Genomic DNA, 24302 nt, shown 5'->3' with positions numbered 1-24302 from the left:
TTTTTTTTATTCACTTCAGTTCGGAAACCAAGCGCACCATTGCAATTTACAAGGTCTGTCCTATTATTTATAAAATAAAAGGATGACAAGGTTTCTTGCAGAAAAATTAGTGGTGATTTCCACATCGATGTTCCTGCATTCCGTCAGTCATTCCTCCTCCACCCGACAGCACCTCACTCTACACTTAAGAGCATGGGAAGAGCTGCCCCTGTCTAGCTGCCTCAAGGACAGGGGACGGCTGGGAAACTGTGTGGAGACTATGGAACATCAGTGGCCAGAGCAGCACGTGAAAGGGACCAGTTCACTGCAGCCTCTTTCTCTGGCAAAAGCTCTCTGCCCACTGCCCACACTCCCTTCTAGTAAGTTCTGTTCAGACTTCTCTCACTTGGTCTCTTGGAGCAAGCTCCATCTCTTGGCACCAATTACATAACTGTAGTTTTTTAAGTTACAAATAAAGAAATATGATTGGCCCAGCCTAGTTTCCCCTGGTAACTTGGCAGTCTAATCAATTAGCCCTTGTTAAGCACCTATGTTTGTCACACCAGCCATGACCAAGAGTAGAGTCACATGGTGTAAAAATAATAACAATAATAATGGATGCCTATCACAGTCACACACAACACCTTTACAAGAGACCACAGGGCAGCCAGGGCTATATAGATGGTAGCATGTGCTACCAGCTCTTGATCTACTGTTGCTAATTTTGATATGAGTCTGAAAACCAATTTAAGCTTATGTTTATTGTACCCCAAATTCTAATACAACTCAAGTGAAAAAAGGACTGACTGAGGGATTAACAACCTACTCAGGAAAAGCTACTCAGGACAAGCCCCTCTACACACACACACACACACACACACACACACACACACACACACACACACAGGCATACATGCACATGTGTGCAATCACACAGCAGGAAAAAAAGTATGTATTATTTTCAGTGCACGCAACCTCTTTGCTTTTTAAAAACAAAGGAATGTTAATCCAGAAACATAGCTCTGTTGGCAAGGGATCACATCCAAAGACCTAAGTCTAGGCAATCTGGCTGGGATACAGACATGCCATGCACCTTTAATGGCTCTGGCTGGAATATAAACACACCTTTAGCACATTCCTTTAATCCCAATCTAATTTAGGCTCAAAGTGAGGAATCAAACAAAGATTTGACAGAATGAGTCTCAGATAAGATAGGCCCAGCTCTCAGGAGAACAGACAGGAAAGAGGAAACGTAAGAGCATCACAGAGTGAGCCAAGAGTGGAGGGCAGTTCAGTGGTGCAGTTCAGTCGAGTTCAGGCAGTGCAGTGGAGTTCACTTGAGTTCAGTTCAGTGCAGTTCAGTGCATGTCCGCTGGATGCAGTTGAGTTCAGTTGAGTTCCTGTGGTTCCACTCAGTTTGTGCAGCCACTGCAGTTCATATCATAGATTTCAGAGGCAGCTTTTCTGAGCTGAGCAAGTGGAAAGCTGAGAGAAAGCAGCTTGGGGGAGAGTTTGAGCCAGAACAGTTGAATTGAACCAGCCAGCCAGAGTTCAAGAAAGAACTAGAAGGGGTGAGCTTATTCAGCAGTAAGCCTCCGAGACAGCAACTACATCTGGTGAATAAAAGTTACTTTTCTTGGGCACTGGAGAAACACCTGGGAGCTATAAATTTCAGTATTTAACAGTGACTGAAAATATCAATAATTTTTAACAAGCTATAGCTGGCTAAAAAATTTGTTATGTGTTAGCAGTGGTGGTGTTTATGTGTTTTGTTGAGTTTACTCCTAACAAAGTAGGGACAATCTTTATTTGACAGACAAGTAAACTGAGGCTTAGAGGAATGTGTAAGGTCGTATTAGTTATTCATGATAGCTCAGACTCTGAGCCCTGAATTGATGCATTTATCAATATGCCCTAAGGTCTTCATGCTGGCTTCTGTCACTGCTGCCCTGTGACCCAGGAAGGCCACTAAACTTTCTGTTTCAGCCGCTTCATCACAACTTCAGTGAAAAGAAACGCATATTCTGACCACTGTCCTGTTTTTCTGAACTTGTCTGGACATGGTAAGAAGCTCAAATAGCGGTCTCAAAATGCCCTCGCTCATCCCAGGGACAAATGTCCTCAACTTGGCAAACTACTCCAAGAAACGCAACATTTTCTGAAAAGGAGGCCTTAGCACGCCAACAGTAGGCAAATGTATTTAAAAATAAATTCATTTCTGAGCCTCTTAAGAAGAGTTCCAACACAATGAGGTTTTTGTGGCCCTGTTTATGACAGGAGCTTTTGGGGTCTTCCATTACCCGAAGCGGTCAGGCAGTGGGGAACACGAGCATGTTAAACGACTATTGCACATGTTGAAGAAACGAGAGCAGGTTGATTGAATTTATTAGATATGTGTTGCTGGCATCTTAAGATATAAAGCATTTATCACAAAACGATGATTTCTTCACTTAAGCTCATTAGAAAATCACACATCAATCATGCATAATTACAGAGTAATTTCTGCTGCTCCCCACAAATCATTACCATGTTTGCTAAGTCAAATGGACTTTTTTTTCATGACTTGGAGAGGTGGGTTCCTCACAGAAATCAATGGGGAGTGGAGCCACTTCTCCCCCGGGGCTCCTTTCTCTGAAAATCAGTCCTAGGAGAGAGGGAAGACTCTGGGGCCAGAGAGCCACTTCAGGCACACACTGTTGAGTCTAGAGAGTCTAGACGAAGCGTGATCTGTACTCTGGAGAAGATCGAAAAGGTTAAGAGAGTGGTTCTCAACCTTCCTAAGGTGTCAGCCCTTTAATGCAGCTCCTTACATGGTGACCCCCAACCAGAAAATTATTTTTATTGCTATTTCAGAACTGTAATTTTCCTACTGCTATGAATCACAATGTAAATACTTTTGGAGACAGAGGTTTGCCAAAGGAGTCACGAGCCACGGGCTGAGAACCACTGTTCTAGAGGCTAAGCAATAGCATTGATAATAGATTGCAATGTTGAGGGGGTCTGTGAGGCTCTTCGTTAGCCTCTGGTGTCTAGGAGGGGCATTGCTGCCGTTTGTAGGTTAATCCATTTTGACTCTCTATGTTTGACAAAGAGACCACAACCGACAAATTGAGAACTGCTGGTGAACCTCAGTTTAAGACCTTTGTGGAATCTGGACATTAACCAATAGCAAACGAGCAAGGGTGCAAAGAAACCAAGCGCCTGGCAGCCGACCAGAGGAGGAACCGCCTTCTGATGTTGTAAACTGCGTACTTATAGTCCACTCAATGCTGACTTTTATTCCTTTGGCCTTTACATACAAATAAAATAATGCAAATATACAATGAAGTAATAAGATAGAGAGGGGGATAATATAAGACAGAAACTGTTAGAAGAAAAATGAACTTATATAGCAAGAATCATTGTTTCATTTTCTCAGCAATAAAGAACTCTTACTAGTCAGGAAGAAAAAAAAGGCCAATTGTCCATAGAAAAACAAAGATCATGAGAATATAGTGCGTGAGAAAGAAATCTGAATGGCTTCCAACAGGGAATATACTCATATTATTTCAAACTGAATAAATGAACTTAAAATGATAATAAAATGTAACTTATCAAACATATCAAATATAGAGAGATCAAAAACTTAAATAGTGTACTATCCAGTTAGTTCTTATTATCAGCTTGGCACAACCTAGAGTCATGTGAGACAACCTTAACAGAAGAGTGGCCTATGACCATGGCTGTGAGGGATTGTCTTGCTTGGTTCGTATGAGAGGCTGGTACCATCTCTAGGCAGCAGGTCTGGATTGTTTAAGAGAGAGAGACAGGGAACTAGCCAGTGAGCAATGTCCTTTTATAGTTAGATGGAGATCTTTATGCTCACAGATTAGGGGGATCTGGAATGTTAAACCCAGAGTTGCACCTTAAATGGAAGGAATGCAAGACCAACTGTTATCTGTCCAGAAGGCTGGAGGTCGACATGCTTTCTGACCTGGTGACCTTTGCCCTGTCTGTGTGTCTAGAAACCACACAAAACCCTCTTCCAGACCCTTATCAAAAGCTTGTTTTTCCCAATCTATGGAACTTATGGAAGGTGCCACATGTACTTTATAAAGAGCTATGATGTAGTCACATCCAGTTTTTATTCAGCTTCCTTTGGTTCCCCCGAAGATTTATGAATGTTTTGTTGTACACTTGCGGTAGGGTTAATTAACATCAGAAAAGATTTTACCAAATTGTCTTCTGCTTGAATATGCCATTTGGGGGTCAGACTTTGGAAGTTTGAACCAATGCTGGCTACTGAGGCATTCTGAACCAAACTGCTTTCTTGAGTCCCATAAACAGACTCTCTGCAGGCCTGTGAAGGTCACACACACACACACACACACGTTCCTAGATTTATTTCATCTGTAATAAACCCTTCCTTTCTGAACTGAGTTGCTTTGGGTCAGAAGTTTTATCACAGCACCAGACCAGAGATCAAACTAGGACATGCACCACGTTGTTTAGATGACATGACATAAGTGGTGGGGTGACATGACATGACATGACATGACATAAGTGGTGAGTTGATGAAAACAGAGGATAGAAATTGCCCATCACTTTAAGGTAAAGGACCCACAAGGCTAATAGTTTCATTCTTGTCCTTGGCCAGAAGCTGAAAATGGCTTTGATTTTTGTCTGGTCAGAGGCCAGGGATGCCAGAAGGGAGTTTCACTTTCTTACCTCTTTTTCCCGAGTTGGCACCCCTACTTGGAAGTTCTTCATGAGCCCAGGCATCAATTCCTCATGCTAACAGAATGGCCTCGAAGTTGAATTTCTGGATGCTCAAGGGTTTTAATTGGTTATATCATCAACTTTGCCCCATAGTCAAAGTTATTTTAGAGTCTCAGTTCATGAAGTTAGACTGTTATATAGCTACATAAGATTTGGTAACTTTGGTGGACATTCAAGATACGTCCTACACTCAAGGTTGGCTTTGGCCCCTCACCTCCTGTTTCCCTGGCAACACTAGAAAGGGAAGCATCGATTGAACCTTAAAAGAAAGTGGAGCTATAAGGGCTTTGTTAAGGCCCTATGACATTAACTTTTCCTGGAAAGAGAAAACAAACATCCAACCACTCCATATGGGCACTAACAAACTAAAGTATGATTATACTGCAGGCCAGCACAATAAGAGTGAGTTTTGGGGGGTTTCATATATGAGGTGTTATGTACAAGAACACAAGTGACCCCCAAACCACTGCATCATTACAAAGTCCCACCCCATCGTCGATGGTGACCTTATGTAAACTGCATTATAGAATCCTGCTTTCTTCTTATAAAGTCTAGTATTTCCCAAGATCACCTGCATCCAGGGGAGAGAGTAACAACTGGGATCCCAGTCAAGGCCTCTTGACTCCCTTGGGAAGACCTGGTTACCAGTGGATTGTTCTACACCAGTTGCCATAGCTCTGGGACAAAGCCTAGAGTGGCATCTTGTCCTGAGCCTAGGGAAAAGCACCATACAACAAACTCATTAAGAGAAAGTTACTTCCTTCTCTCAAAAGAATAGAATTGACCTCTGGTCTTCAGTGGAGACGTGACTTTCTAGCTTGATCCAAGGATAAGATCGTTCTTATGCTATGTCTCTCCTCCGAAGAGTTCATCTAGCTGGGTCTGTCAATCACATGGCCAGGAGACAACCATCAGGAAATCTGACTCAGCTGAAGAAATGCGAAGGCGCTGGGAGGAGTAATCGTCCCCTTGTGGAGATGCTGTACTTTGCATCCTTCACGGAAGCTCTTATCCCATGCAGGGGTTTCCTTCCCAAGTTACTCAGGACTTGTCCTTCCCTTGTCTATTCCTAACAGACACGGATCAAAGGCATATGCATGCTTTCACTGAGAGTACGGCTTTCTCATTTCCTGAAGGCGTTCCTCCCTCACCTTCTCCCATGCAGCTGCTCGAGTCTAACTGGGAAGGACATGGCTTTTCCTCTTTATGTTCTATCATATCCTCCTGCCCAGCATCTGTTGAGCTTTGCAGTTTGCCGGCTCTGTTAATTTTTCTCTCCAACCCTAATAAAATTGTCTTCAAGTTTCCTCTTGAGTCTATTTCTAAATTCTTTTTATTAACAAGGCTAAGAACTCAAAAGAGAATCCCAAATCCTTGGTAACACCGTGTAATATAATGTGCTTAGGATGTAAAATTCATCAGTGTGTGTCAACCTTGAAAGTGTGTCCTTTAACCCAGCAATTTCACCTGTACAAAGTTATCTCATAACCATATATATATATATATATATATTGACAACTTAATGAAGATACCCACTCTAATATTTGATAGTAAAAGACAGAGAAACTTCCAAATTTTTCAGCAGTTAGGAACTAGTGAAAAATATTTTTGCTTACTTAGCATTATGTGGTCTGAATTCTATCCTTGGTGTAGCAAAATGGGAAAAAATGGAAAAGGAAATAACAACCAGAACTCTCACAAAAACAAAACAAAACAAAAAAAAGTAAGGTATATTCTATTCACTCCAGATAGGGAATCAGACTAAAATTAAAATGATTCTACTCAAGTCTAGCCTGGTGAAGTGATGGATTTGATTAGAATTGGTTACAGAAGCATAGGAAAGAGTTTACTTACAGGAATATGGGCAACTCATGGACAACTGCACAACGGAAGGAAAATTTTCTCTCTCCATCCCAGACTATTCTTAGCAAAGGGTGTGGGTGGCTTCATGAGTCTCTCTCCCTAGCAGCTATTAACCACCTATGCATATTGAGAAGAGGCCGGAGTCCAGAAGCCCCCTTCCTTCTCATTGTCTAGTTGTCTGTAAATTCTTGATGAAGGACAGGACCTCATGAGCCTTTCCCCTTCCACTGAAAAGTTAATGGGCCCAATCTTGAACAGGTCTCCTTCAAGTAATAACAGCTGCTGATAGTTCACGAGGGCAATGGCCATGCTTGGAAGACAGCATTCTCAACATAATGCTGGCCTTTACATAAACGTACAATAACATATGTATGCACATATACATGAATTTGTGTTCTATGACTATTGCTATGGTTAGCTTTAGTTTTCCACTTGGCATAATCTAGAATAACCTAGGAAAAGTGTATTGGTGAGAGATTATGTAGATCAGGTTGACCTGTGGCCCTGTCTATGAAGGTTACTGTGGGCCTGAGTGCCAAAGGCTTTCCACAGAGTCTCTGGCCAGGCCTGGTATGAGAGTTTCAGTGAAGGGAAGTGAGTGCAGGCAGGGAGGTGAAGTCTCTGCCATGTTTTCCAGGTCACTCAGTAACTCTGAGCCTGCACTAAGTGGGGTCAGGCTGGGCTGAGAGGCCGACTATCCAATGAGGAGTGCAGTGGAGCCTCAGGTGAAGCCTCAGGCTTTGGAAGATCAGATCTCTTCCCAAGAGTTACAGCTCTAGGAACAAAAGGCTCAGATGAAGGAGTAGTTCTCGCACACCTTTGATTCCCTGGATAGGATTTATATACAGTTCTGGGGGTGATTCAGGGTTCGACAGCAGGTACCTCTCATTGGCTTGGACTGAGAGCTTGGGGGAAACCTTATGCATGTGGGAAGGCTTGGTGCTGCTCCTATGTGACTGATAGCCACATACCTCTCCTGCAGGGGGCTGTGGGGGTAGTAACTTCAACAGGAGCCAAGGTCCCAGGAGACATGATCGAACACCTTCCGTCCCATGTAGGTGGAAATCACCACCCATCAGGACCCTGAGGTTCCAGACCTTTGCTCGACTGGAGACCAGGCTGTCTGTGCACAGTCCGCTGCCCCACAGGATATCTTGATTATGTTGAGATGAGCAGACTCTCCCACTGTGGGTGGCATCATCTTCTAGAAAGTACTCTGCTCATGACTGTGGATGTGATATGGTTAGCTGCTTCAAATTCTTGTCACCTTGACTTTCTCACAGTGATGAAATGTAACCTGGAATTGTGACCTAAAAATCCCTTTCTTTCCTAAACTGATTTTATCTGAATATTTTACCAAATACCATATAGGATATAATTTCAATTGAAGACTAAGATTATCATTGCCCACCCCAAACCATGCCTAGAAATTATAGAATGTATTCAACATGGTTCTGAAGGCTTTTTTCCTTGTTAGAAGAATAACTTTTAAAATTTGAGCTCTGTGTGTGTGTGTGTGTGTGTGTGTGTGTGTGTGTGTGTGTGTGTGTGTCAGACATATTTATGCATTTCTAAATAGTGTGGTTTTGGACAAACATCAAAGAGTAGTAGCCTCTACAGGAAATGACCTAGGTAATTTTTTTTTTACTATAAACTAATCCATAGTATATTTTAAAATCAAGTGTCTACAAATTATATTTTTTTAAGACAGAAAACAGACTTAGCAGGGCACTCCTCATGATTCAAACAGCAATGGGACCTATGAGAATTATTTAAAGCTGGGAAAGTCACAAGTTAGTTTGGGAAGCAGAAAAGCCCTCCTCTCGGAAGGAAAGACGATGACAAGTTGAGACTGCAGCCTCAAGTGGGGACACCCCAGTCATCACAGGTCACACTGGGCCTCCTAAAATAGGGAAAGTTTTCTCAGCATGTGAGTGTCCCTCAAAACCCCATGAGGTAGAGGCTAGATCCCCTGACTGAGTAAAGCCATGTGGGCAGAGGAACGTTCTGAAGGTGGAGACTAGTAGGAGGTCCTCATGTTGTTGAGAGTATGACCTGAAAGATTTCAGAGGTCACTGAGACAGCTTCCTGGAGAATTGGAAACTTATTGAAAAACTTATCAAGGCCATGGATAGACAGGCATACAGCATGGCAGAGGCTTTGGGGCATCAGGCCTCAGAACAGACTGCATGGTGGAGTCTCTAAAGAACGGGATCAGAGCCCAGAGGACATAGGTGGGGTCTCCCTTTTTGTACCCTTCTGAGGATGGGAAAGTTTCACAGCACAGCCTTCAGCCAGATCCTCTGATGCCCAGCAGGAGGCAGAGACCAGGGTGGAGAGTAAGATGTGGCATCAAATACCTTCTTTGATGGAATCTCACTTCCCAAGTGAGAGATCCTGGTACTGGGCAGTCTTCACACCAGAGACTCAGCCGGTGCTCAGTAGGATGGCCGTCAGCATCTGTGAAAAGGAAGAGAAGCAGCTGGATTCTAACATCACATTCTCAAGTGCCTTGAAGGAAATGGCACAGTCCTCACTTGCACATCCAGTCATGAGAGAAGCAGTTTTATTCTACTTTGTGCTTCCACTACAATACGCCAATGCCAGCCCAAAGCAATGTGGTCAACTGATTAAACTTGAGATCCCCAAAACTGTGAACTAGTTGATCATCTCCAGTACTTATCATAACAACTGATAACAGCATCCACTTCACCTCAGCCAGGTGATGTGTTAAAGATAAGGGAACCTCATTATGAAGTGCTTCTTAATGTCTTCTCTTAGACAGCTGATGGACAATAATCCCCTTCAGAGAGCTAAGCAGCCCACGGACAAAACTGTTTGCAAAGGAATGAATGCAAGTCAAAAGCCTTCAGGGAAAACTGCTTCCCTCAAAATCTCCTCAAGACCTGCTCTTACAGGTGGTTCCAAAAGCTAGAATTTCTCTTCCCTTTGCCTTAGGCTTTAAAGGATATTTGTGCTCCTCCAGCACAAAGTTCAACACCATTAGCCTGCCCAGAGTCCTGCTGGGAACACAGGTACACATTCGGCAGTCCCCATATCTTGCAATGCCCCCAAAAGACCACTGTGATGTTTAATAATGTCTGCCAATGTGACAGTATCTAGGATCATCGGAGGGACAAGCCTCTTGGCTTTTCTGTGTAGTATTATCTAGATTAGATTGGGTTAATTGAGGTGAGAAAAGCCATTTTAATTGTGATCAACGCCATTCCATGCCCTGGAGCCTAAACTACATTAAGAAGGGGGAAAGCTCACTTTGCAGTGTCAGAGCGCCATTCCTCCATTTCTGATTCCTGACTCAGTCACCACCTCAACATTCAGTGTGACCAGCCACCTCCAGCTCCTGTCCACCATGATGGGCTGGACCCTTGAACTCTGAGCCAAAATCAACCTTCCTTAAGCCACTTTCCTTGGACATTTTGTCACAGCTACAAGAGAAGTCATTATTATTCACATCTTCACTCCAGATGGGAACACTCAGTTGCTGTTTTTTTTTTCTTGCTTCCCAGGTACCAGGGTTGAGTCTCTCTTAGCCTTCTGGGCCTCCTCAAGGTTTTGAATGCTCTTATCCCAATCCACAGAAACCAGATACCCACTAGAACCTTCCACTTCAGAGCTATACAAAGCTTATGTAAGAAAACAGAAGCAGCACTTTTGTAAAACAAAACAAAACAAACAAACAAACAAAACAACAACAATAAAAAGCCCTCAACTCTCTGTGATTAGACAGGCAGCCCAAATAGTCCAATAATCCAAGGTATTTTTCTCTCATGATCGAGCTTTGCATAATGAGGCCGCTAGCCTGGCATCTGAACTGCTCAAATCTGATAATCCAATAAAGAAAATCAAAAGGAGGTGGAATCGTGTGGGATCCTGAAGTCTTCTTAAAGGATAAGGTGAGCTGATCCCTGCTCTCCCCCTCTCCCTCTCCCTTTCTCTCCTTCTTTCCCTCCCTCCCCTGCCTCCTCCCTTCCTCTCCCCCTCTCTATTTTCCTTCTTCTCTCTCTTCCTCCCTCTCTACCTTTCCTCTTCCCCTCTCAAGTCACCAGAAAGGTGAGAGTAAGGAAGAGATTCCCTTGCTAAGAATAAGAAGTGCAGCAAATCTTCGCTTCGTTTCAGGAGCAAAAGGCAGCAGTGAACGGAGGCATGAAGCCTTCTCCTCCTTTGGGGTAAAGAATAGTTTTAACCTTCAAGTAACTGCAGAGGTTATTGCAGCTTATTCAAGGAAACTCTTCAGAAAGACAGGGACATGAATCATGGGTTGTTTTATCTCCACTTTAAAGCCCTGGAACACTCTCATTCCCTAAAGAAAAGAGAGCGGGTGGCACAGATGATGGGATCTGATGGATTTATTAATATCCCCAGGGCCAGCCCCGGAGGTGCCTTCCTTTCTGCTGGTGACACCAGCAGTGTTTTTCTCCCCAGAGGCTGAGTCACACTTTCCCAGTCACAGGGTTGAGGTCACAGGAGAGGGGAGTGTAGGCCACGCTGTGTGTGCTTTTTAATTTAATACACTCTGGAGAAGGTCCACAGAACCCGGCAATGGGAAGTCGTGTGCTGGGACAGAGTGGTTTGGCTCAGGGAGTTTGATGAATATCTAAGGATTTCTGTTCACAATCAGAAGGCTCCAGGTGGCAAATTGAGAAGAAGCAATCCAACTAAGAGCCTAAAAAGGCCCAATACAGGCTGCTGGTGCACTTACCGCCCCTTGGGGTCAATGGTTACTAAGGACACTGTGCAGGAGATGGCTGGCCTGGCTCCCCAACACATGAAGTGTTACAGGAATTGCTACATCTCCTCTTCCAGTGGCATCCATCATGGGCTGACATTTATTTGACATTCTTTCATATATTCATGAGCACAAAGCCTAAGTCCAGCGTTGTTGTGGGACAGTGAGGACAAACAGGATGGACGTGCCCCTGCGCTAGGGGAGCTAGTGGGCTCCTGGGAGACTCACCAGGGAGGGTTGCACTGGGGTAAACACAAATATGGGGTCTCTTAGCAGCTGCCCTATAGGTTAAAGGTGTCATGGAAGAGGCAGTTGGCTCTAAGGAACTCAAGAGAAGTGGCCTAGGTGAAGAAAGAAAGCAGGATATACAAAGACCAGCACCCTGACAGAGGTCCTAGTCTCTGCGTTCCCCACCTTACCTCATCTTTCTGGGATTTGAGCCTTCAGGCTACTCAGAACCTACCAAGCCTCACCACCATGTCTGTGGTACAACCCGTGTTAAGCAGTTCCAGCTGCAGACAGCCCAGCTGATAACTCCTTCCACCCCAGATCAGACAGCCTCCATCTAAGTTACTACAGAATGTTTTCTCTCTTTCTCCTCCATTTACCTCCCTCTCAAAGAAAAAGACACAGAAGGTAAGAGGCTTGTCAGGATCAAGAGCCAGTGAAATAGACTCTGTAGATGGTTTTTACGGGAGCACATCCTATAAGCCCTTAACAGCACCCCACACCACTCCTGAGGAACCGGGGCACAATTCCAAGGTGCTTCTCCTTGGGACAAGAGGAAATTCCAGCTAACAGCTATACCCATACGCCCGTCCCCACCTCCTCCTACCCCCTTATAGCCAAATATCCCTTTAGAATGACCTCCCATCAAATTGCTCAGATATTTTTTTTTTCTGCCTTGGATTCTTGGATACATGAGATATTTTCAATTAAATCGCAGTGGACTTAGATAATGGCCTCATCTCATTCTTTCTATTCCCGTCATGCCTCGCGTACTCATGACATATTGTCAACTGAATGAATGGATTAAAATGGCTCCTTGGGATAAGTCTGAACTTGTTCAAAGGCAAAACTCGAAAAGACAACCTCTCTCATCAGGGCAAGGTTAATTTAGTTTGTAGAAATCACAGATGATTCCCCCCCACTCAGGAGATAGAAAAGAGGGACTCTAAACTTCCCTAACTCACAGCTAATGGGATCAATGCCCAGCTGCTTACTGAGAGCAGAACACAGCCAAATTGTATCAACAAAGTAAACTCTGCCCAAAGGTATTTCATCTGTTAAAACTTTCCAAGCTCGTGTTTCTGTGTGAGACACAGAACTGTGGGAGAGGAAAACAGAGTCACTTTGTGGTGCAAATGTCTAAACCAATAACCTAGGAACATCTTGATGCTTCCTCCCAGAACTTCCCCACCACCACATATACCTCTTGCCTAACGGGGCCATCACTTTTGACAGATTTGTAAATCTACCCTCAGGATCTGCCACCACCACCACCACCACACACACACACACACACACACACACACACACAGCCTGACTTACTATACTTAAGGGAATTTGAATCTGGAATTCAATCCAAGAGCATTACGCCAGGAAAATCAGAACGATCACTAGAACTATACCCACATCTATGGTGTGAGGCCATGACAAGTGTCCCCAGATGCCCAAACATTTTTTTTTTTAATCTTTAAGACTTCAGTGCCCTTCTGCTTGGGTTGGGAGTCAAGGGATGTCCTAGTCTGGTTGTGTGGTTTCGCCTTCTCGACTTTGTGTAGAAACTGGGAGGTTGCACAGGTAACTTCTAGGTTGTGAAATTCTTGGGAACCCCCAATTTCATAATTTCTTCTCAGGACCTAGACAGTAAGCAGGCGGTAACATAGCAAGCTTGAGGTATGGAAGTCTTCATGGTCTAAGGGACCACCCATCCATGCTAGCACGTAAATGACATCGGCTTTATACAACAAGATGGGAGACACACGGACCACAGATGCTGGGTTAGAGAGCCAATCACTTCTCTTCTTTCTATCTGCAAATATCTTAGCAAAGCCAACTCAAAGGAAGAGGACTTCTTTTGACTCCCAGTTAGAGGGTGAGGTCCATCGGGATGGCGTGTTCTAGTTTGCTGTCTATTGCTGTGGTTAACACCATCATCAAAAGCAACTTGGAGAGTTGGTGGGGAGAGAAAGGGGTCATTTGGCTTACACATCCCAATCACACTTGATCACTGAAGGAAGTCAGGGCAGGAACTGAAGCAGAAGCAGAGGTAGGAACCATGAAGGGGTGCTGCTCACTGGCTTGTTCCCCATGACGTTCTCAACCTACTGTCTTATACCAACCAGGACCAGCTGTCCAGGGGTGGCACTACCCACAATGGGCTGGGCCCTCTCACAACAATCATTAATCAAGAACATGCCCTACTGGCATACCCACGGTCCAGCCTGATGGAGGAGTTAAGATTCCCTCTTCCCAGAAATGTCTAGGCTTGGATCAAGTTGACAAAACTAACCAGTGAACCATTGCATGGGGAGTAGGGGGGTGTCAGAAAGCAGAAGTTGTTCCTGGCTGTGGCAGTGGGAACCTGAACATGCTTGTTCCCATCTCAGAACATTAAGAAGCAAAGCCCACCCCTGCAGTGACCCACTTCCTCCAGCCAAGGCCCCACCTCCCCAAAGTACCACAGCCTCTCAAAACAGCAGCGTTGCCTAGGGACCAAGTATTCAGACATGTTAGGCCTGAAGAGAGACATTCCGCAGCCAAATCAAAACACCCCAAAAGGGAACTGTGAACTCTTAGCATGTGCAGATTCAGGGTCTCTGCTACAGAACAACCTCTCAGGCTTAGTTGTTCCCAGGTGGAAATTGACCTTCCTCCCACTGTCTGTAACAGTAATGGCAGCAAGACGGGAAATGGCCTTCCGGGAAGTCTAGGAAGAGCTTCCATGCATGAGACATGGCACAATAGATAAAAAACAAACAAACAGGCCATCCAGGAGTGACAACTGGGCATCAGTCTGAGTCCCTGTTGAAATCACTTCTGAAGATTGTTGTATTCTCTTTGAAGGCGGGAAATGGTCCCTGGAGAAAGGCAGGAGACCCCAGAAGCACACCTCCAGGAAGCACCCTTCACCTTTCATCTGGGTTTCTTTAACTGCCAGAAGCTTGGCCAACACCCCTTGTGTCTGTGTGAGGCTCTCCACCAAGCCAAAGAAGGTGTTTCTGGTGCAGAACAAGGAGCAAACAGTGGCCAGGAGCAGCTCTCTAACAGACTCTCAGGTGCTGCCAAAGCACGAACAGAGAAAAGCTCTCTGCCCTTGTTGTGAGCATGTCCCCTCCCCTCTGAGGTACCTAACTCTGCACATAGGCATATTAATCACTAAAGGAATGCGTCTAACCTATCTCATCCCCCTCCAAGGCGCAAGAAGAGAAATGAGTTATCATCTTCAGTCACCTTGGATTCCTGAGGCACAAAACCTCACAGGACAGACCATCGCCAGATGGGGATGAGCTTCTACACCAGAGCAGACATGAAATCTGTAATGAGCCAGATGATCTGGCCAAGCGATAACAGCCGCATGGACTCTAGGGACAATGACCTTACAGAACCGGAAGTGAGGCAATGACCAGCCAGGCAATACCAGGGCAAGTTGACCAGGGCAGTTTAATTATTTCCATCTCACCCGTCCCCTGCCCTATTCTTCCGCTGCTTAAAGCTCATGTCAGCATCTGAACCATCCGACTCCCTTCATCTGTTCCTTCACATTGATTTGGTCTCCTCTTTTTGTTTATCGCCCTTACTCATCTCTCTAATTAGCACATTGGGGCCAGTGACCAAGCCTAGACTAAAACTCCAGTCCCAGATCTACCAGTTTACCCAACATCTTCCTGCCATCCCAACAATGCTCACTGCCTCAATATTATGCTCACCTGGTTCTGTCAATCACAAGAGAAGTAGGGAGTATGGGGAAGAAGGCAGAGTGTGCCTCTGTTAAGGTCATCCTTACAGACCCTACACTGGGACTTTTTTAGGGATCTTCTGTGATGTACCTATGTGTCTGCTCTGGTGTTATGCAGGACATGGCCTTTATACGAGTGCTTCAGCCTTCCACATAAGACCAGGCCTTGGTATTGGAGTGTGTACCATCAAGTCCTAAGCTATCCTGATGCTAAGGAGTCCTTAGAAGTTGTGGCTTGAACCTTATTGATTTCAGTATGAACATACTTGGTCCCTAGTTGGTGGCCCTGTTTGGGGAGGCTTTGTGGGTGTGGCTTTGCTGGAGGAAGTGTTGACAGTGGAAGGATTTGAGAGTGGAAGGGCTTGCACTGAGGATGTGAGCTCTCAGCTTCCTGCACTAACTGCTACACCTGCCACTAGCTCCCACACTCCACCATTATGGACTCTTAACCATAAGCCAGAATAAACTGGTTCTCTCAGAAGGTGCTCTTAGTCATGGTGTTTTATCACCAGAAGGCTAACTAATATACCAGCCAAGGGGACCAGAGCAGTCAGGTCAACCTCCCAAGGGCATGGAGGGCAGAGGACACATGGCCCTCTTGAGGACATCAGAGCCATGGGGATGTGGCTCCAAGTGTGCTTTTATTACTGCTTCCCACTTAGTTCTTAGAGCTACCCGCTATCCCCAAATGTACCATTCTGAGAGAGTGATATCTCCCAGGTCGGGACATAGGAACAAATTCCTCATCTGCCAGCTGGGACACAGCAGCCTAGGGACACACGCTTGTCAGTGAAGTCAACTCAGCTGGAAATAGATCTTACTACACCAATGCCTGGAGCCAGATCCCCTCTGCCAAGATAGTAAAGGGCTCCTCTAGGTGCAGCTGTCAGCAGCTGGAATCCATAGCCTCAGCAGAGAGGGGAGCCAGGGCCTTCACATTCCACAGCCCCTGCTTCTCCCTTCTTTCTGAATGAGGAAGAGCTATCACACAGGCCTATGCTGCAAAGCAGGTGGCAGTCACCTCTCAGATGTGTCTGGGATATCCTGATCTTTGTGCTGCCTGCCAGAGCTCATTCTGATTTCACTTGTGGGGCTGTTCGGAGAGTCTAAGTGAGGACTTTGTCCACATCCTTGCATCTGGGAGCTTACTGTATCTAAGCTCACATCCCTGCAGATGTGAGGACCAGAGATTTCACAGGAGAACAGAGACAGAGAGAGGCAGAAGAAAATCAAAAGGAGGGGAAAAAATGCAACTTCATACAAACCTTCACAAACATTTGCCTACAGTTAGTCAGTGTGAAAGAAAAACCGTAAGTTTGGCAGATCCCTTCTCTTCCTCAACACTGCTTCTCGAGTTTCCTGTGCTGCCAGGTCCTGTTCTAATTGTCCCCAGGTCACATTGCATCAGCCAGGGCTCAACTGCACAGACCTCATCAACGTGGACATCTCTAAGTTAGTTTGTGATTGTTGTTCCCATAGCAACTGCCTTCCAGTCTCTAGTGGACAAAGTCCAGCCAGGCTTCCTTGTGAATGGTCAGCATCTCCTGCAAAGGTCACAATGGCCATGATTAGAAAACGGAGTGATTTGTGCCCAGCTAGAGGCTCAGAAGCATCAAAGAAGTTCCCCCAGCCCTTCTCCAGGTCTAGAAAGCTTGCTCAGCTCAGGTTCCTCCATTCAGTGCCTCATGCCCTGGACTCCACAGGCAGAGACAAAGAGCTTCCTTCAAATAGGGCCTATACAAAGAAGCTAACTCACACCACTGTGAGAAAAGAGGAGGTGTGTGATGGATTCTAGAGTTTTAAAGGAAGGGATTTCATGATTCAGTGTTAGTTTCTGTTATGTGGAGGAATCTTTATAGTGCCAGAAGTGCTGTTAACCATAAAGAATATTAACTAATTTTATAGATATCTGAGGTAAAGGCATAAAACAACTGCTAACCACCATTTTATTTCATTGACAAAAATAAAATAAGATCTTCGATGGGTATCGTATATTAGACTCAACTTTCACAGATAACTATCTCCCAACCCCAGACCACCTACTTTTACTATGAGGAATACAGAGAGAGAGCACACTCAGGCTCCGGGAAATTTCCATATTGGATGGAATGGGTTAGGAAAAAACACTTAACAAAGAGATGTTTCCAGTGGTGGTGCTAGAGTAGTGGAGACGGTAACAATGACAATGAAGATGGTAACGATAATAAAGGTGACGGTAGTGGAGAAGGTGGTGGTTGATAATAAAGGCAATGATGGTAGTGAAGGCCGTGGAGGTGATGGAGATGGTGAAATCAGAAGGAAAATAAGTCACACATAATATGGGATATTCCGAAACAAGGGCTCCAAATGCAGTTCAGTTGGAGAGTGTGTTCTTAGGGAAGGAACCAAGCTTCAGGTTCCAACAAAATCACAATCCCGTGCTGCAACAAGTCTCACGCGGGAGGTTTGTTAGAAGGGATGCAGAGGCTGCCTCTGGGGAGGAAGCGAAAGAAGAGGGAGGGAAGAAAAACATAGCTCTTTTATAGGGACCACAGCACATGCACGAGAGGACATTTCTTTAGGGGCAACCATAGGAATGTGTTGCCTCTGAGCAGCTAACGATGTGTTTTGTTGTCAATGGTTGTCTGATGGCCCCATCTACTCAAGGCAGGGCTGACGGCAGAGCTTGCCTGATTGCTAACATTTAGCACACTTAAGGCTCTGAGTTCAACACCCAGCAGCAGTAACAAAATAAAAGTTAAAGTAGCCTTGCTTAAGAACTCAGTAAGAGAACCACAAACTAGTTGAGCCCTTCCATGTCTTCCTTCCCATTACACCCAGAGTTTATTCTCCAGGTGCCAGAGTCATTTCAGGATCTAAACTCAGAGAAGGGTCCAGGCAGAGGTCGACCCTCACTCCTTCCAGACATCACCCAGGAGAGCAACTTGTAGTTTGCTAATAAGTTTACTGCCCTAGCTATTAGTAACACTTTCCTGATGATCCTGACGCCCCTTTCCTCTGACCCACACAATACTAAATCATTAAGACCCAAATGCAAGCCAACTAAACACTGAAAGGGGGAAAGTAACGAATATAAAGAGTGTCACAAATGTTGCCTTTATTGATTATATCATTGGTAAGAGTTTCCACAGACATCCAGTCACTCAGTGAGTCTGTCAATGAAGCCTCAGTCACTCCTCATTCATTCTGGTACCTCCTAGCATTGTGTGCAAGGGAAATAGGAAGCCAAAGACTCCCGCCTTTCTCCCAGGAACCTAGACTCTGTAAGAGCTATTTGTCTATTCTTTACCCAGTACCCTGCTAGCCTTGTTATTGTAGCTTGATAGTCTTGACAACAGAGAACGTTTGTTTTCCAGCTTTGTTCTTCTCCTCCAATAGCATGTTGACTAGTCTGAGTCCTTGGATTCTCCATAGAAACTTTAAAATCAGTGACTTGGTAACTACAGACAACTTTCTGGGGCTTCAATTGAGATTATATTTGTTCTTCTCCTCCAATAGCATGTTGACTAGTCTGAGTCCTTTGAGTCTCCGTAGAAACTTTAAAATCAGTGACTTGGTAACCACAGACAACTTTCTGGGGCTTCGATTGAGATTATATTGAGCCCAGAGAGAACTGTGGAAAGAACACAGATCTTGAAAATATTGACTATTTATGTTCAAGGATGGTCTCTGCTTTTACATGGTTTTTGCTTGATTCAATTAGTCTTGCACATTTTGTTGACTTCATACATAAGCATTTCATTTAGGATGCTGCTGTAAATAACAGTAAATATTTAATTTTAAATTTCATTTAAATTTTTGATTTGTAATTGATGATAATATATTTTTCTAAGTGGCTAGTTTTTGCACATCAGCCTTGTCACTTCAGCTCTAGAGGTGTTTGTTGATTTGCTAGGTTTTCTACATAAATGAGTATGTCATCTATAAACAAAGACAGGTTTTTTTTCTCTTCCTTTCTAATCAGTATACTTTTAATTCAGTATTTTTATTTTGGTCTTATGGTATTAGCTAGAGTTTATAGGAACATTTTGAAAAGGAACAGTGAGCAAGAGGGATATCCTTGTACTTAGTGAAAAAGACTCAAGTTTCTTATTTTGAGTATGATATTAGCTATTGGCTTTTTTGCCCATCTTCTTTGTTCCTAGAGGAAGTTTCCCTTCATCACTAGTTTACTATGAGGCTTTTTTTTAAAGGAAAAAAACATGAAGAAATGTTTCATTTTGTTAGATTCTTCTCCTACCTCTGCTGGTAGAATTGTATAGATTTTCAGTCTTCTGGTATGATAGATTGTAGCTATTGACCTGTTCAGTTGACCAGTCTTATATTCTTAGGACCAATCTCATTGGATTATGGCTTACAGTTATTGTTTACATGGTGTTGGATTTAAGTTGCCTAGATTTAGCTGATAACATCATTGATAGTTGAGATACAGAAGTTAGTCTTCCAGTTTCTTTTCATACATGCCTTTTAAACATTAGTATATGTCTGGCCTCAGGGAGCCACTTAGGGAGTATGCACTCAGCTGCTAGGCTCTAAAGCTGTAGAGAACGAACAGTATAACATCTTTATATGGCTGGTAGGATTCACTCGTGAACCCATTTGGGCCTTGTACTTTTTGTTTTGTAAGGTTTTCCATTACTGATTCGATTTCGTCACTGACTATAGCCCATTCAAAGTATTTGTATCTTTTTCTGTGAGTTTCTGCAGTGTGTGTCCTTCAAAACATTGGTCCTTATTACCTGGGCTAGCAGGTATTTGTATAGAAATAGTTGTCTGTGGTTCTTTTTTAAATTAACCATTTGTTGTCTGTGAGATCTGTAACGATATCCCATCTTTCATTATTGGTATTGGCAATTTATCTCACCTCTCTTTTTAAACTTATTAATCTTATGCATGTATTCAAAGAGCTAGGGCTTTTGTTTGTTTGTTTCATTGATCTTTCTTTAATGATCTCCTAATTTTAATTTCTACTCTAATTCCAATCATTTCTTTCTTTCTTCCTCCTCTGTGTTCTGCTTTTCTTGTAGAACTTTACTGTTCCTAGTGTCTACAATGGAAACTCAGATCATTGCATTCACTCCTTAAACAATCTCCCTGGTAAGCGCTGTTTGGCTGCAACCTGAAACCTGTAACAATTTGTACTTTGTTTCCACTTAGTTCAAAATGTTTTTAAATTTCTATTGAGAGTTATTCCATGCCCTGTATGCTGGTAAAGAAGAATGCTTAATTTTTATGTACTTGGAAACTTTCCAGTTGTCTTTTTGATATTGACTTCTAATTTAACTCCATTGTAGACTAAAAGTACACATTGTGTGACAGTTATTTTACATTGTCAGTGCACATTTTGTGGCCCAGGATTTGGTCCATCTTGGTGAATGTCTCATGTGAACCTGAAAAGAGGTTACAGGAGGGTGTACTTCTAGACATGAACAGTTGATTGGCAGTGTTGGAAATGAATCCTCTAGATTTATTGCTAATTTGTATTTTTTTTTACTCTTGCTTTTATTTCCACTTTTATTGTCAAGTGTTGTTTTCTTATTATTTTAATTTAATTGAACATTTCTATATTATTCCATTTTCTGTTTTTAAAGTATTTATTTATGTTCATTCATCTGTATGTATATGCGTACACGCATGCATCCTCTGTCCATGGAGGCCAGAAGAGGCTGTTGGATCCCATGGAGCTCGAGGTACATGTGAACAGCCCAATATGGGTGTTGGGAACTGAACTTGGATCCTCTGCAAGAGCAATGCCGTCCTATACCACTGAGATATCTCTCTAACCCCTCTCTCTCCTTTCTTACTGTATAGTTAGGTTTTATTCTTTTACTTTGTAGTAACTGTCCTAAAATTTGCACTATGCATTTACAATTATCCTCCTTAAACAACACTATTCCAATCTCAAAAACTACCACACCACCTCATAGGTTGGGTGGGTGCCTGTGATAACAAGATCTCCCTAATTATTCTTTCTTGCTTCTTATAGCATGATCTTTTTTTCTTCTCTCTTCTTGCATGGTTGCTTGAAATTATAAATTAGGTATACAGCTTGCCTTTGGCACTCACTGTTGATCTAGATGACCTCTAATCCAGCACTGATACGCTGTGCAATTTTTAGACAGATTAATTAAGAGTTGACAAGAGGAGCTAGTTGAACTCGTTTGGGCTCAAGGCTTTGACCTCTGGCCAGGACCAGCCAACTTTTAGCAGGAAGTCCCACCCACCAGAGGAAGACTCCACAGGGAGAAGAGATGAACTCTGCAGAAATGGGCCATGGCACTGCCTCAAACACTTTCCAAAACAGGTTCTAGCAATGCTGAGTCACTAAAGAATCATTTTTCCAGGCTACCAGTGCCCATTCCTGGGGATCCTGTTAGATCTTTCCTGGCCAGTCTATACACGCTGATTGTTTCCTGGGCACTTTGATATTCCTGGCATAGTGTTTTTAAAGTGAATTTATTTCCAGAAAGACACTAATTGGAGATGATATTTGAGTAAAAGGAGTCACTCTGGGTTTCGTTGTTGTTTTTTACTTACCAACAATGAAATTTTTTTTCTTTGTCTTTTGGGGTGGCAAAACCAAATTTTCAAAAATGTCTACTCTCTGCTGGCTGTACGACTCTCTGCTAACCTGAAACAAACGTCCATTTCACGGACCATGTGTGAACTCCAAAATCACCATGGTTTTTCCTTTCCCTTTGCTTATTATTTCTTGGTCCTTGTCAGCCTGCCTCGTTGATCTTGGTCCTTCCCCTCCTCTGGACCCTGGCTCCATTATATTCCTCCATTCTCTGGTGACATCTCCTGCTGCTTCCCTTGTTCTTCCCCAGCATCCTACCTAGTATCCACCCAGGACTTGGCTTCTCTTCTGTGTCTCTATGCCATCCACTCCAAACCTTGCCTGTGTGTAAGTGGCACACAAAATCCTCATCCCAGCTTGGCCCTTCCTCTGAACTCCATGTGACTCTCCATCTGTTTGTTACCTTCATGTCTAGTGAGCATCTCAAACTGAACCCTCGATGCTCCCAACTACTGACCTGCCCCTCCGGAAGCTTCCCCTCTCTTCCTTAGAGCTGCACCATTGCTGTTGTTCAGGCCAATCTCTTCCTCATCTGTGCCTCCTTCCTCCGGAACCCATCCCACTTGTTAGCAGCACCTGCTGGCAGTCCCTTCTACAGAGGAAGACTGTCATTGCTGCCATCCTCCACTGCCACCATTAGGGTGTATAATGGACTCTTGGATGCTCCCCTGCTTCCACCTCTCACCATACAATAGGCAGGGTAAGCCTGCTGTAACAAGCCAGAGACGAGTTCACTTCTCTGTTCTCTTACGGTGACCCCTGACTTTGACCTAAATGTCCTGCCAGGACCTGACCTCTAGCCTGCCGTTGTGTTTTGCTTTTTCTTTACAGAATACCTAAAAGACTTGGCATGGCAAATTATCTCCTTTGCCTTGTGCTTCCTTTATCTAGAACATAAGGGTCTTGAAGGTAGAAGCTGTCTCTTTGGTTCAATGTCATTTCTCAGCAGTTAGAATGGTACAACAATTCTGATAAATTAACGAGTAGCAGGTGTTCTGTAATGTGAGTCAAAGGACAAGGACCAAGGACAAGTGAGTGATGAAATCAATTAACACATGACACATGCCTGCATGATGTTCTACTTTCAACCTTGGGAATCCAGGATTTAACCTCTTTGCTTGGACTAACATGAAGGAGAGGAGGCATTAATGAAAGAATGGTTTCTTGTTTACCCTCCTTCTCTTGCCTGTGCATTTCTGCATCCAGTCCTATTTACTGATGGATGTGCTAAGCCCAAAGCACACACTCATGACCTCCCATAGGCTACAGTCTACCCAGAATTCATGCCAAAAAATGACATTAGAGATGGATAGGGGTTATCTCAGTTAGGGTTGCTATTGCTGCGATAGAACACATGACCAAAGCAACTGTGAGTGGAAAGGGCTTATTTGGGTCACACTTCCATGTCACTGTTCATCATTGAAGGAGTCAGGACAGGAACCCAAATAGACCAGAAACTTGGAAGTAGTGGCTGATGCAGGAGCACAGAGGAGTGCTGCTTAGTGACCTGCTCCTTATTGATTTGCTCAGTTTCCCTGGAAATCCAAGAGCACCAGCCCAGGGATGGTCTCATCCACAATGGGCTAGGACCTCCCACATCAATTACTAATTAAGAGAATGCCCTGTTGGCCTATCTACCAGCCCCTATGTTATGGAATCATTTTCTCAACTGTGGGTCCATGGTTTCCAATGACTGTATCAAGTTGTATCAAGTTAACATAAAACGAGCCAGCACAGGGACAGAGGCTGAAGGGTTTCTGAGCACCATGAAAAGGTGGGAAAGCCATGAGAGACCAAGAAGGTTTTGTCTGTGGGGTTGCAAATGAGATTGGTCCTGGAATGATAAAAAGAAATTCTTCATGGTGGCAAAGATAAAATAGAATATGAGGAAACAGAATAGGAGAGACAGAAGACAGCAGTGCACTGCTGAAGGCCATGCAGGCATTGACACATCCCGAGTTCAGAACAAGAGTCAGAGTTAGCTCTGAGACACAAAGCTAGAGAGGCCAGCAAGGGAGGCTAGCAAAGGGCTTGCCTACAGGATAGCAGGCATGCTCATGTTCTCCAACAATGTGAAGGATTAAGTAGATTACAAGGACAAGGAAAGAATGCCATGTAAACCCATGAGTGGGATGGGAGCAGCCTTATGTGTGGGGTCCTGTCCGGGCTGGAAGCAGAAGCAGTGCCCACGCTCCTAGTTTCGAGCTGGTGGCAGAAAGGAATCAGGAAGTGACACGGCATCCCTTGGAACACAAATGGGAGAGCCAGGTGGACAGGAAGGATGAGGCTTTCCTGAGAGAGGAACAAGAGGTTTCAAAGTCGGTCTGTAAAACGATGCGGGGCACAGCTGAGTCCCCATCGCCCACATTAATACTATGTCCTGAACCCTGAAGGGGCGGCCCAGATCCTTTCAC

General features: G+C 44.0%; 1 long non-coding RNA gene across 2 annotated transcripts in view; it reads right to left on the bottom strand.

Moving 5' to 3' along the window:
- Positions 1–14910, bottom strand: part of LOC115030647 — a 49371-nt gene extending 34461 nt beyond the window's left edge. For both annotated transcript variants that reach the window (XR_003836248.1, XR_003836249.1), the window contains exons 1-2: positions 14804–14910; positions 8961–9060 (exon numbers count right to left, since the gene is read on the bottom strand). This is a non-coding gene — a long non-coding RNA (uncharacterized LOC115030647). The remainder of the gene's footprint in view (positions 1–8960; positions 9061–14803) is intronic.
- Between the last annotated feature and the right edge of the window lie 9392 nt (positions 14911–24302).

This window comes from Mus caroli, chromosome 3, assembly GCF_900094665.2.
Source record: "Mus caroli chromosome 3, CAROLI_EIJ_v1.1, whole genome shotgun sequence".
Lineage (NCBI taxonomy): Eukaryota > Metazoa > Chordata > Mammalia > Rodentia > Muridae > Mus > Mus caroli.
Note: the sequence above shows the minus strand (reverse complement) of the source record. Positions and strands in the feature narration are given on the sequence as shown.